Below are 14,080 nucleotides of genomic sequence, written 5' to 3' on the forward strand. Positions count from 1 at the left end.
AGTTAAGGACTTCCTTTTGGACACTTGAACAAATTTCAAAAGTGCATTTAAGGTTAAAAATTAAAAATTGAATACTGTGAAAGAAAACATATATCACTTGAGCAGAATAGCTAACTGATTTGGGGAGAAACAAAAATAACAGAAATTCAACAACCCATAGCTGATAAAATATTTTTCATGTACCTACTCTCAGAGGATAATATTAAGTGAAACTTTGTTTTCTCATAATTCCCATCAACTCCAAAAACAGTTGCTATTTGGTTTAATTTTATAACCCAGGAATGGTCCCTTTTCAAATTATATTTGTGAAAGCTATATGAAATCTAGGTTAAAATGTAATATATAGTTTCCTTTGTAGTGCAGAAGCTTTTAAGTTTCATTAGGTCCCATTTGTTTAGTTTTGCTTTTATTTCCAATATTCTAGGAGGTGGGTCATAGAGGATCTTGCTGAGATTTATGTTGGAGAGTGTTTTGCCTATGTTCTCCTCTAGGAGTTTTATAGTTTCTGGTCTTACATTTAGATCTTTAATCCATTTTGAGTTTATTTTTGTGGATGGTGTTAGAAAGTGTTCTAGTTTCATTCTTTTACAAGTGGTTGACCAGTTTTCCCAGCACCACTTGTTAAAGAGGTTGTCTTTTTTCCATTATATATCCTTGCCTCCTTTGTCAAAGATAAGGTGTCCATAGGTTCGTGGATTTACCTCTGGGCTTTCTATTCTGTTCCACTGATCTATATTTCTGTCTTTGTGCCAGTACCATACTGTCTTGATGACTGTGGCTTTGTAGTAGAGTCTGAAGTCAGGCAGGTTGATTCCTCCAGTTCCATTCTTCTTTCTCAAGATTACTTTGGCTATTCGAGGTTTTTTGTATTTCCATACAAATTGTGAAATTATTTGTTCTAGTTCTGTGAAAAATACTGTTGGTAGCTTGATAGGGATTGCATTGAATCTATAGATTGCTTTGGGTAGAATAGCCATTTTGACAATATTGATTCTTCCAATCCATGGACACGGTATGTTTCTCCATCTGTTTGTGTCCTCTTTGATTTCTTTCATCAGTGTTTTATAGTTTGGCATCTAGGTTGCTTCCATGTCCTGGCTATTATAAACAGTGCTGCGATGAACACTGGGGTGCACGTGTCTCTTTCAGATCTGGTTTCCTTGGTGTGTATGCCCAGAAGTGGGATTGCTGGGTCATATGGCAGTTCTATTTCCAGTTTTTTAAGAAATATCCACACTGTTTTCCATAGTGGCTGTACTAGTTTGCATTCCCACCAACAGTGTAAGAGGGTTCCCTTTACTCCACACCCTCTCCAGCATTTATTGCTTGTAGACTTTTGGATAGCAGCCATCCTGACTGGCGTGTAATGGTACCTCATTGTGGTTTTGATTTGCATTTCTCTAATAATAAGTGATGTTGAGCATCTTTTCATGTGTTTGTTAGCCATCTGTATGTCTTCTTTGGAGAAATGTCTGTTTAGTTCTTTGGCCCATTTTTTGATTGGGTCATTTATTTTTCTGGAATTGAGCTTCAGGAGTTGCTTGTATATTTTTGAGATTAATCCTTTGTCTGTTTCTTCATTTGCTATTATTTTCTCCCAATCTGAGGGCCATCATCAGCAGATGAATGGATAAGGAAACTGTGGTACATATACACCATGGAATATTACTCAGCCGTTAAAAAGAATTTATTTGAATCAGTTCTAATGAGATGGATGAAACTGGAGCCCATTATACAGAGTGAAGGAAGCCAGAAAGATAAAGAACATTACAGCATACTAACACATATATATGGAATTTAGAAAGATGGTAACGATAACCCTATATGCAAAACAGAAAAAGAGACACAGAAGTACAGAACAGACTTTTGGACTCTGTGGGAGAAGTTGAAGGTGGGATGTTTTGAAAGAACAGCATGTATATTATCTATGGTGAAACAGATCACTAGCCCAGGTGAGATGCATGAGACGAGTGCTCAGGCCTGGTGCACTGGGAGGACCCAGAGGAGTCGGGTGGAGAGGGAGGTGGGAGGGGGGATCGGGATGGGGAATACGTGTAACTCTGGCTGATTTATGTCAATGTATGACAAAACCCACTGAAATGTTGTGAGGTAACTAGCCTCCAACTAATAAAATAAAATTTTAAAATATATAAACATAATGAGGTGGCTACTTTTAGGCGATCATTTTGGTTCTTGTTCTGGAATTGCTAACTCTGAATAGAGAACATAATAAGGGTGTGATAGCTCTTCCATTAATTTTTGTATCATAACATAGGGATTTTAAAGGTTATTTCAAATTAGGCACTTCTCATGAAAAAAAATAAACTTCTTCTGGAGAAAGTCCTTACAGCTTTATAAGCTGTTCGGATGTTTGCACTTACTAGAGCTTCTATCTGAAAGTGGTACTCAGGAGTGAGTCTCTGCCAGAGGCACCTCTGCCTGGAGGGTTAGAGTAAAAGCTTCAACATCAACAGATTTCTCTTCATGCTCACTATGTGTGACAGTTTAGAATAGAAAGATCTACCAGCTGTTTCACTTCCTACCTTTCTTGCTTTGGGTAAGATGACAAATATAACAGATTTATCAACATTTTTTTCTATAGTTAAAATGTCAGAGTCAGCTTTCTAAATACAATCTCCAAAAAAAATCCTTCAAAACCTTGCTTTAAAAAACTGTTTGCACACCACCCCTGATTTTTTAACATATAAGTCTACTCACAAAACTGCACAAAAATATAAGTTACTTTTCCTTATAAATGACTACAAGAGGAGGAAATAAAATTACAGTGATTCCTATTAAAACTGCAAAATATATATATCTCCAGAAAAAGGAGAAACAAAGAACACAGATCATGATTACTTTGTAACTGAAATACAACTTGACAGGGGAAGGGACTGAGGGGAAATAGGAAAAGGCATTTATAGACTGCTTCAGAATTTACTTCCTGTGTGACCTTAGACATCTCCCACAACCTCTGCAAACTTTCTTTTCTATTTTTAAAGTAAAAAAATAATGCTTGCTCTTCCTGTCTGAAAAAATTCAAGTGAGGAATGATAAAGCTTTTGCATATGTTAAGGCCCTGTACAAGTGTTGCTTTTTAATTCATTAAATATGTAATTTATAAAATAATCATTAAGTGTTTAACAATATTTTTTACACTTTCACATACTTAACATGCGTGTGGAACCCAGTTGAGTCCATAGAATCTTGCTTTGGAACCCTGTAGGATCCAGGTGGTTCTTGCTCATTGTCTCTGGTTGCACTGTCTGACTTCCCACTCTTCCCTACTCTTGTCCCTGGTCTTTCTATTCCTAGCTAAGTTAATTGCAAGCATAGACAAAGTGTAAGACACTGAGGGTCCTTAGATGTGTTTCCATCTAAGAATGCAGTGGAGAGATATGAATTAGTGTCTGGCTAGACTAATACCAAGTGATGGATAATGGAAGAAAATAGGGAGATAGTGAAATCTTTATACTGCCCATGTGTTGGGTCTTGCTTCTTCTTGACAATGGAAAACTGACCTCTGCCAACAACCCTAGCATACAGGCTGCTTGTGAGATAGCTGCATATGCTCTGTAGCCATTATTTACTCTTGGAATGTGTCTGGAAAAGATCTGGAATGCTGTGAACAAATTTTCGTTCAGAAGTCATATGCAGGTTGAATGCCCTGTTCCTCTAAACTTTTAGTTGGAATCTTTCTCTGTGAGGGTGCTGTTTGTGTTGTGGGTGTGGGTGGTAGCTTGTAGTTTCTCTAGCATGTTGAGAAAACCTCTCTTGAAAATGCAAGGAGATCTAGACTTTGTCTGAGAAATGTAGTCAAGTCTAATGTTTTAGGTAAGTGGCTACTCTTTGCTGCCAGTCACCATGACAGCCAAGGTGGTTCTGCCCCTTTTTCTCAGCCCGTCTAAACCAGATGGTGCCTACCTTAAAACAGAAAACAATAAGCCAATATGTGCTCAGAAGAGGTAGGGGAGGCAAGTGATCCCAGGAGAGGAGCGGTTGGATCATTCAGCTCAATGCTGGGCCATTGTCTCCCACTCTGTATTTTCTCCAGCCCAATTGTGTGTGGATATGATGAGTTATGATGACAGTGGGCAGGCGGAAGTGACCCCATTGCCTTTAGGAGGGTTGAATATCTACTTTCCAGAAGCTCAACAGCAATTCTTCTCACTAAGCAAAGTCCTTACAAATCTGGAAGATAATTCTCTCTTTAGTCTTCAGGAAACTTCTCTATAGATGGTCCCAGCATTCAGATGGTGGGCTTCCTAGGTGGTACTAGTGGTAAGGAATCGCCTGCTGGTTCAGGAGATATGAGTTTGATTTTGGGGTCAGGAAGATCTGTTGGAGGAGGAAACAGCAACCCAATCCAGTATTTTTGCTGGGAAATTCCCAAGGATAGAGCAGCCTTGTGGGCTATAGTCCATAGAGTCTCAGAGAGCCGGGCTGACTCGAGGCTGAGCACACATGCATTCAGATGGTGTTCTAAAGATATGAGACAATAATCCCGGAAGACAAATTCAATCATCTTAATGATCCCTAAATTATTTCAATTATCTAACCAACCCCTCAAATAAGACAGTGCTTCAAAGAGGTACAGACACATTAATCAGACATCCCAGAATGACAATATCAGAAGACACTTTAATCAAAAGTCTTCCAAAACAAGTAGTAATCCCTTAAAGTAGCACCCTTGGCAAAATGTTACCCAGACTTCATCACCCACAACAGCAGGGAGTGCTCATTCACTCGAGAGCTCTGTGTAGGAGAAAGCACTCAGCTTTGGGAGTTTCAAGAGACTGGTTTCAATTCTGCCCTTTAATACTTTGGTAACACTGTGAATGTAAGCCAGATAGTTTACCTTTGGCTTCTTGGTATATTTATGACAGAAGAGAAAACAGTAACTTTTTCACTGCAGTCATCTCTCTGAACATGAGGTGAGATAATGGGAATAAAGCAGCAAAGAACATTCTTAATAATTGGTAGTTTTCTTCCCAGCTTTTTCATGATTGGAATCTGCCTTCTGCCTTTAAGAATATTGCTACAAACTGTGTAGTCTCAAGAAAATAATCTACCTCTCTGGACTCAACTTCTTTGGATGTAAAATGAGTAACTTGGACTGATTGATTCTAAGGTCCCTCCAAGGACTTTTTTTTTTGCTAAAATATGAAACATCATGGTAGATTTCTGAAGACATTACCGTCGCTTTTGTTCCCTGATAGCCAGCCATCTGTTATCATAGGCTTGGCTGGGCTAGACATAATTACTTTTCCCCTATGGAGCCAAGAAACAAACTAAATGGCAGTGTCCTTGAATAATTTATTTGACTCCTAGAATTAGTACATTATCATTGTTATTATGGAAGAAGTAATTTACATTTTGAAAGGCTATTTTACTTCTTTTATCTCTGAGTGTATTTTAATCCTTTTACTACTTAGAAGACATGACTCCATTATTTTATGTCAATACTTCTCCTATCCTGTGATTTGGGTGGGGTCAGTTATTATCTGCAGTGTCTGATGAGGTTAATGCACTGGGACTCTGAGTGCCTACATTTAGTTAATGAATTTGAAGTAGAATCTCTGAGTGCATATACCCACCAGTACCCTATCAGCCTCTAAGCTTTTGTTTGCTTTCTGTTGTGTGATCTGTAGAATAATAGCTTGTATACATGCAGAGTTTAACAATGAAGAGTAGGTGTCAGATTTGGAAATATGCAGTGCTGTGGAAAGAAATATATATTCTGTGATCAGACATAGATTCAAATCCAGGTTTTACTAGAACTTGACTTTGGCTAGTCACTCTACATATCTATATTTCAGTTTCTTTCCCTATAAAATGCGGACAACATTGATCTCCATGTTGGTTGAATGGTTGGTTGATTAGATGAGAAATAATTTGTTAAAGAATATAATTTCTATTATTGTTATTTGTTAAAGTATTATATCACTTCTATGTGGAAAATAAAAACTGATATAAATGAGTTTATATACAAAACAGAAACAAACTCATAGACAAAGAAAATAGTGTTATGGTTACCAAAGGGGAAAGGGAAGGAGAAGAGGGATACATCAGAAGTAAGGGATTAGCAAAGTAATAAATATAAAATAGATTAGCAAGAAATATTTACTGTACAGCACAGGAAAATGATATTTAATGTTTTGTTATAGTCTATAATTAAAAATAATCTAAAAATATAAACATACATATATAACTGAATCACTTTGCAGTATACCTGAAACTAATACATATTTTAAATCAATTGTGTGTCAAAGAAAAAAAATGTTTAAAGTAGCTTTTAAATATTTCTCTATACCAATGTAATGCATTATTTTGACTAGTAAGATTATTTAATTGCTATCTATCAATTCCTGGGAGCATTTGCTTGTAGAGATTTATAAGGTAAGGGAAGATGAATAGACATGTGTGTTATAAAATCATTGAAAATGTACATCAGAAACTGAACGTTGTTAAGATAAATGCTCTGGAGTCAGTAAAGGCATGGTAAAGAATGCACCACACAGGATAAGAGGAAGTCCTAAAAGGGATGTGAGAAACTTGTTTTCAGCCCTTTGAGTCCTAATGAAAATAAATTTATGTGGTCAATATGGCTATTTTCCAATATTTTGGTTCTCCTCACTCCAGAAGCATTGCAAGGTTATACTTCTTTGCTCCTTTGAAATCACATGTGGCCACATGACTTGTTTTAACCAATGATGTGTGTATGATCATGCCATGAAGTTATGTCCCAGATGGTTTTCACCCCCTCAGCCTATCCCCTCAAATAAGGATAATGTGGAACAGAGTCCCCCGCTGATTTATGAAAATCATGAAAAATGAACAAGTAATAGATGTGTCATCTTAAAATATTTTATAGGTTTTTGGTAGTTCAACATAACCCAGATTCTCCTAGTTCAACATGACCTAGATTCTCCTAGAATAAATTATGGTAATTAAGTCACCCAGGGGGCTTAACAGAACCTCTGCCCTTTCACTTAAGTGAGAAGCCAGAGTAAGGTTTGGGATGAATCTTAATCTGGGGGAGTATTAGGAGTAAGCATGGGAGAGTACCACCCTCTTCAGAGAAACAGCTGGTTCAGGAACCAGGGCTGAGCCGCACCCAGCAGTTACAGGTCAGTGGCCCAGGTTCTGCCCACTGCCCAGTGACCATTCCTGTTTCCACTGTTCCATTTCTATCCAATATATACAGAACAGTGATTACATGTGTTAATAGGCTCAAGAGGAACCTAACGATCTTTTAAAGGCAATGCTTATTACATAGCTACACACATGTTAAGGAATACAGCTAAAGTTTGGTTTCGGTGTTTTTACTTTGGTTCGATAAGGAAGCTCAGCAGCAGTGCACACGAGGGGGAAGCTGGTATCCTTCATTTATTATCTCCTTAGGCATACACTCTAAGACCTTTCCATCCTACATTATCTTACCTCGCTATCTCTCTCATCTCTTGCAATCCTCACTTTTCTTTCCCCCTCTTTTAACATTTTTTTTTGCCCAGGGAACTCGAGTGAATCACTTGAGTTCAGTTGTCACTTTTCAGACTCCTTCCTTGACCTAAGTACCTCAATAACGGTATTATCTACTCATAACTTGATGCAGTTCTCCTTTGCAGCACTTACCGTGATTGTTATTTTAAATTTAGTTTTGAAATTGCCTGAATAGTGACTGTCTCTCTCTGGTGACTGTAAGCCACATTGGGAGAAGAGGCTTTCCTCTGTGTTTATTCACTTTTGTCTACTCTGACACTAGTATAGTGCTTCACACATGGTTGCCCTCCACAGATATTTGTCAACTTAATACTGAATGTATGTCACATGGTGGTTATCTACATGCTCATCTTTATAGCCATTCAAAAACATGTGAGATGAGTAGCTATGTCTTCATTTAAAAAATAAGGATTAGTTAAAAGATTTGCTCCAAATCCACCCTTCTAGATGGTGGAGCCAGATTTTGAATTCATGTTTATATGACTTCAAAGCCTATGCCCTTTCCTTTATATGCCTCTGCTTCACCAGAGACAAAAAGAAATGCTTTAATTTTGAGGGAGTTAATAATGCATGAGACCTGAATTGAATATAATTTTATGCGGTTCTGCTCTAGAAGAATTTTTTATTATCCAGTTGTAGCTTTGTGCCTTCATCTCTTATCAGGAAGAGGTAATTATCTTCATTAGCAGGCAACTCCTTTTCTCCCATATAACTTTGATGCAGTTGGTAAAACTTATTTCCTGTACTCCTTGCTCCCTGTGAACTGTTATCTTCAAAAGCTGTCAAAGTTTGCAAGCAGATGGCCAGCTATTATTCACTCCTTAAGTTTCTCTGCAGCAATGCATCATCAGGTCCATCAGCAAATAGTAACATATGAAAACATATTGTCTCATCTTTAGTATCTCCAAATGTCACTTTTATATTTGTTATTCCACTCTTGTTCCTAATTAGAGAAAGCTCATTTCCAATTCTCCTGACTGATATCTACCATTTCAATAATGCCCTTTATGTTGGTCCTAGAATATTCATCATTGTCTTATTAACGCGGTTGTTTTAAAGCAAAATGTTAACTAACAAAGTCCTTTCTTGACTTTTCTACAGTCTGTGATTATTTCTGTTTGGCATCCTCTTCTATCTTATGCTCTGATTCCCCTCTGGATTCCTATACAGTGGCATTGCCATCTGAAACTTGATGGGTGTTTTTACCTTTTTAAGCTCTTTATCACACTTATCCCTCTACTTCTGCTGCCAGCCCGAGTAGTATTTTTCCTGCAGCTCCCAGTCACTCTTCCCTTTTCCATCTTACTTTCCTTGCTGTTTATCTCACACACTCAGCCTGCCCCACACTTTGCTTAGGTTCGCTGAGGTCTAATACCTTTCATGTCATTCATTTTGCTTTCATATTCACTGAGCTTCTTAAGAAGATCAGGTCGTCTCTATGATTTAATATCTAGTTCTTAATTTTATACCTAAAATATAATACTCAAAGAAAATCATTTTTACCTTCTCTGTTCTATGTTTGAAAGGCATTTGATCCTATCACAGTGACATTGATTTGCATTTTGAATTTATTGCCATTTAAAATAAATTAAAATTTTGCCTTAGCTTATAATCAGATTACAATAACAGCATGAATCCACCTGACTTTTAAAATATCTGGAGAGAGACACTTGCTTGAATTATAGGTCAAGCCGACTAATATCATTTTGAGTGTGCATTGTATTGCTGGTACCAGTATTTGTGATAACACTGCTTCTAAAAATTAAAAGATTTGACAATGAGAAAAATTCCTTTAATAGGAATATTAAATTCTAGAGAGTATGCACTGTTGTTTAAAGAGTAGATGGCAAGACAAAGGATGTATTTGCTTTTGGTGTTCAGAAAATGGTAGGGGAGGTAAAGGACTGAGTTCAAAGTGCCCCTATTATCATTTCCATAGGCTTGGATTGTTCATGAGACAATCAGTGTCACAATATGGGACATTCAAAAGTGTGGTAACAATGTCCCATTAGAGTCACAGTAATTAACTTAATTTAAATGCCCCTCAAAAGTCAAGTTTCTTCTTAGGTATAAAACCATGTCAAAAATGGATTCAAACTGGGCCTACTAAAAATGAAAAGATAGACCTAAATATATTTTTACTCACCATTTCTATGCAAACTTATCATGGAAGATTATTTCTAGGAAAAAGAAGTTTATTTTCTAAGGATGCTGATGAAACAGAAATAGAAGGCACTAAAGAAATCAAGTAGAGATGAGATGAGAGATTTTATTAAATATGGCCTTGGTGAATATAGATTTAGCAGAATAATATCTTTGGAGTTTTAAGTGGAAAGGTGAAAGTGAAAGTGAAGTCGCTCAGTCGTGTCCGACTCTTTACCCCGACCCCGTGGACTGTAGCCTACCAGACTCCTCTGTCCATGGGATTTTCCAGGCAATAGTACTGGAGTGGATTGCCATTTCCTTCTCCAGGAGATCTTCCCAACCCAGGGATCGAACCCGGGTCTCCTGCATTGTAGACAGACACTTTACCATCTGAGCCACCAGGGAAGCCACCAGTGGAAAGGTAGTAGCATTCAATTATACTAATAATGTATATTAATTTAAGAACACTGCCTTACTGCTTTCTATATTGGTCAGCACAAGGTGAAATTTGATCACAGGTACCGATCAAACGTGAGTTCTACAATTTTAAAATTGAACAATGATAAAACAGAAAATACAAAGAAAGATGGCCAAGATGATATAGAATTTGGAAAGCATGTCATGACTATGCATTCATGTGATAAATTCATCTAGCTCCCTGTCAGATATTGGAATTGCAAGGACCAATATGACAAACATAGCTCCTACCTTAGAGAAGAAATGAGAAGACAGAGAATCAAAAACCACAGTGAAGTGACTAATGTTCTGGGAGAGAAAGCAGAGACAATAGTGAGAGCATGCAGAAAGGAGTTTAATCAAATTTCAGATCAGAAGAGGTGGAGAGATGAAGAAGCGAAAGAAAAGCATGAATGATTCTCTGTAGAAGGCTTAGCAGATCAGAAAAAGCATGATGTTAGGAGGAACTGAAAGTAAGAAGTTTGTTGAGTAATGTTAATGGCGTAGAGGGAAAAAATAAAGCAGAAAGTGTGGTGAGGTCAGATACTGAGAGTTCTATTAATATCAGCCAAGCACTGGAGCTTGCATTTAATCCTAGAACAATGGAACAGGCCTTGGGACTCAACCCCAGTGACTGATGCCCACACTGTAGTCTAACCAGATAACAACCTACAGGGTGGTGTAGTGCCTAACTGGTGCAGCTAACTTCACTGGCCCCAAATTGAAGGTACTTCTTAGCTACAAGCAGAATGATATAATTAGGTTTGGGTTTGTAATTATATAAGAACACATTGGCTGGTATATGAAGCATTTATTGTAGGATATAAATATACTTATTTATTCACTCATAAATGAATCTTTATTATATGGATACTCTGTGTCTGGAACTAGTCTACTTATTATAGGATTCAGCATTTAGTAAGGTAGTCAAGGTGAAAGTGAAAGTCACTCAGCCATGTCTGACTCTTTGTGACCACATGGACATGGAATTCTCCAGGCCAGAATACTGGAGTGGGTAGCCGTTCCCTTCTCCAGGCAATCTTCCCAACCCAGGGATCGAACCCAAGTCTCCCGGATTGTGGGCGGATTCTTTACCAGCTGAGCCACAAGGGAAACCCAAGGTAGTCAAGGGCCCCATAATTGAGAAGCTTCCATTCTAGCATAAGGGAAATAGAAAAAATATATATATATCACTAAGTAAACACAATAGTTTCAAATGCTGATAAGCATTATGAACAAAAAGAGATACCATTTCAACTGAGATTGGAAAAGATCCCAAGGCATTTTCCATCTAAGTATCTGGAGGCACAGGGACATGGGGAATAACAAGCATAAAGACCTAGGCAGAGATGGGAATTATGTGACCAAGGAACAAAAAGAAGATGAGTGTGACTACAACATATGTGAAAGAGGAATTCAAATAGGCCAGGTGGGCCAACTGCACAGGGGCTTGTGGGGATGGTTGAAAGAACTGAATGTGTAAATGTGTGGAAGAGAAAACAAACTGAAGACAGAATATGTTCAAATATGTGAGGGTAATTCACATAAAAAAGGAATTAAAACTAATTTTATGTTGCTGTGTGTGCATGTTCAGTCGCTTCAGTCCTGTCTGACTCTTTGTGACCCTATGGACTTTTGTTCTTCAGCTCCTCTGTCCATGGAATTCTCCAGCAAGAATGTTGGAGTGGGTTGCCATGCCCTCCTCCAGGGGGTTTTTCTGACCCAGGGATTGAACCCGAGTCTCTCACTTGGCAGGCAGGTTTTGTTTTTTTTTTTTAACCATTTGTGTCACCTGGGAAGCCCCTTTTATATTGGTACCCCCAACCAAGTTAGGTGAAATGAGTGATTGTTAAAAGATGGAAGATTCTGGTTCCACAAACTGTCCAAGCATGAACAGAGCTACCTGTCATTTGAGAATCTGTGCAGAGTCATTAGGAGGAACTTCAGGTCTGTGTGACAGTTAGGGCTAGTTTGCCTCTAAAGTCTCCATAAATGTTTAAATTCATCTGGGGAAAGTAAGGTGTACAAAGGTTTCCTAAATTTCATATCAGGCGCTTTGTCAACTATGGTCATTGCATGTAGAGGAGGGCCAGTGTTTCTTTGTTCTTAATGCTTAGTTCTATAAACACATGGGCTGTAGGATTTGCACTGTGCTTGCTTATAAATAACATAATTCTGTCCTGTCTTCATAGGTCAGAGACAGAAGAAAGGAACATTTTCCTACAAAATATTGTTTTAAATAGGATAATCACACTTTAGAACAGAAAAAGCCCACTTTCCCCTATTCTCAAATAATAGCACTGATCAATTTTCTATCATTTCTTTTCTTTTGAATTTTGAAGCTTACATTATTTCTGATCTGTTTTTCCAGATTATACACAAAATTTGCACCTGTTAACATGTTCAAGAGGAGGCATCATGGTATTTCTAAGATTACATTTTTTACACAACTGGTAGTTGTGTAGTTCCCTGGAGATGGGAATAGCAACCCACTCCAGTATTCTTGCCTGGAGAATCCCAGGGACAGAGGAGCCTGGCAGGCCAGTCCATGGGGACACAAAGAGTCAGATACAACTGAGTGACTAACATATTCACTTTCACTTTTCAATATACTAGTTAGAGTTACATAGAAGTTATGTTTGTGGTCATTATGTGGTTTGGCTATAGATGGTTGTTTCAAGCAATGAGTGCCAAGTGGACAGATCGGCTCAGAAGTACTGAGTTTCTCCTCATGGGCATACTTTGATATCCGTCCACTGACCTTAGAATAAAGACAGTCATTTTCATCTTGGCTTGAACAGTCCTTTACCTGCCCTTGACCCCCTAGGCCCTCTAGAATCTTCTTACACAAAGTAGAGAAAGCATCAATTCTAAATTCATTGAATTACTTGTTTTCTTAAAATGTATACACTCAGATATTTATTTTAAGTTTTTGATAAGGGTTCTCTAAAATAGAGCCATCTAAACATTTATATATCTTAATCTGTTTTCTGTCTCAGTGTAGTAGGTAATGGAAGTGGACTTCATATTGGCCAGGGTTCTTGGCCTTCCCCAATCAATAGAGTTGACTAGAGGCCAGACAAAAAATTCAGGCAAGCCTTTATGGGGGTCTCTCCTGTTTTTGCAAGAAGGGGTGAAAACAAATAACAGGTTTCCTTCCTAACTACCCAAGGGAGGGAGAGTTGGTTCCTTATATAGGGGGGGGAGTGTAGTGGTGTGTCCAGGGTTAGGGTAGAGGAGTGGCTTAGGTGGTTTGCCAAGTTTGCCAACCCCTTTGGTGGTGTTGACGGCAGGGGAGAGGAGTGGTACTTTGATTTTGCTCCAGGATCTTTAAAAGTAGCAGTTGGATTATTTTGTTTCTTTGTTTTTTTTTAAAAAAAACCTTTCTGTATTATGTTTGATTGTAGGCAGATTGTAGGCATAATCTTATTATGCAGAGTTTGCCCCAACCATGCATGTATACAGTTATTTTTAGTCTTTTATAGTTTCCTTGTATGTTGTTATGCAAAGAGGTATTTGTCCAGCTGTAAGCCTGCAAGGAGATCCAACCAGTCCCTCCTAAAGGAGATAAGCCCTGGGTGTTCATTGGAAGGACTGATGCTGAAGCTGAAACTTTAGTACTTTGGCCACCTCATGCGAAGAGTTGACTCATTGGAAAAGACCCTGATGCTGGGAGGGATTGGGGGCAGGAGGAGAAGGGGACGACAGAGGATAAGATGACTGGATGGCATCATTGACTCGATGGACATCAGTTTGAGTAAACTCCGGGAAATTGGTGATGGACAGGGCGGCCTGGCATGCTGCGATTCATGGAGTCGCAGGGAGTCGGACACGACTGAGCGACTGAACTGAACTGAACTGAACTGAATTGAAGCCATGCAGCACTGCTGCAAAGGGTCCCAGGTCCCAGGTCCCATCCTATGGCAAACTCATCTTCATCTACATTGATTACAGAACCTTGAGGATCCTGAGGAGC

Source organism: Muntiacus reevesi, chromosome 13, assembly GCF_963930625.1.
Source record: "Muntiacus reevesi chromosome 13, mMunRee1.1, whole genome shotgun sequence".
In the NCBI taxonomy this organism is placed as follows: domain Eukaryota; kingdom Metazoa; phylum Chordata; class Mammalia; order Artiodactyla; family Cervidae; genus Muntiacus; species Muntiacus reevesi.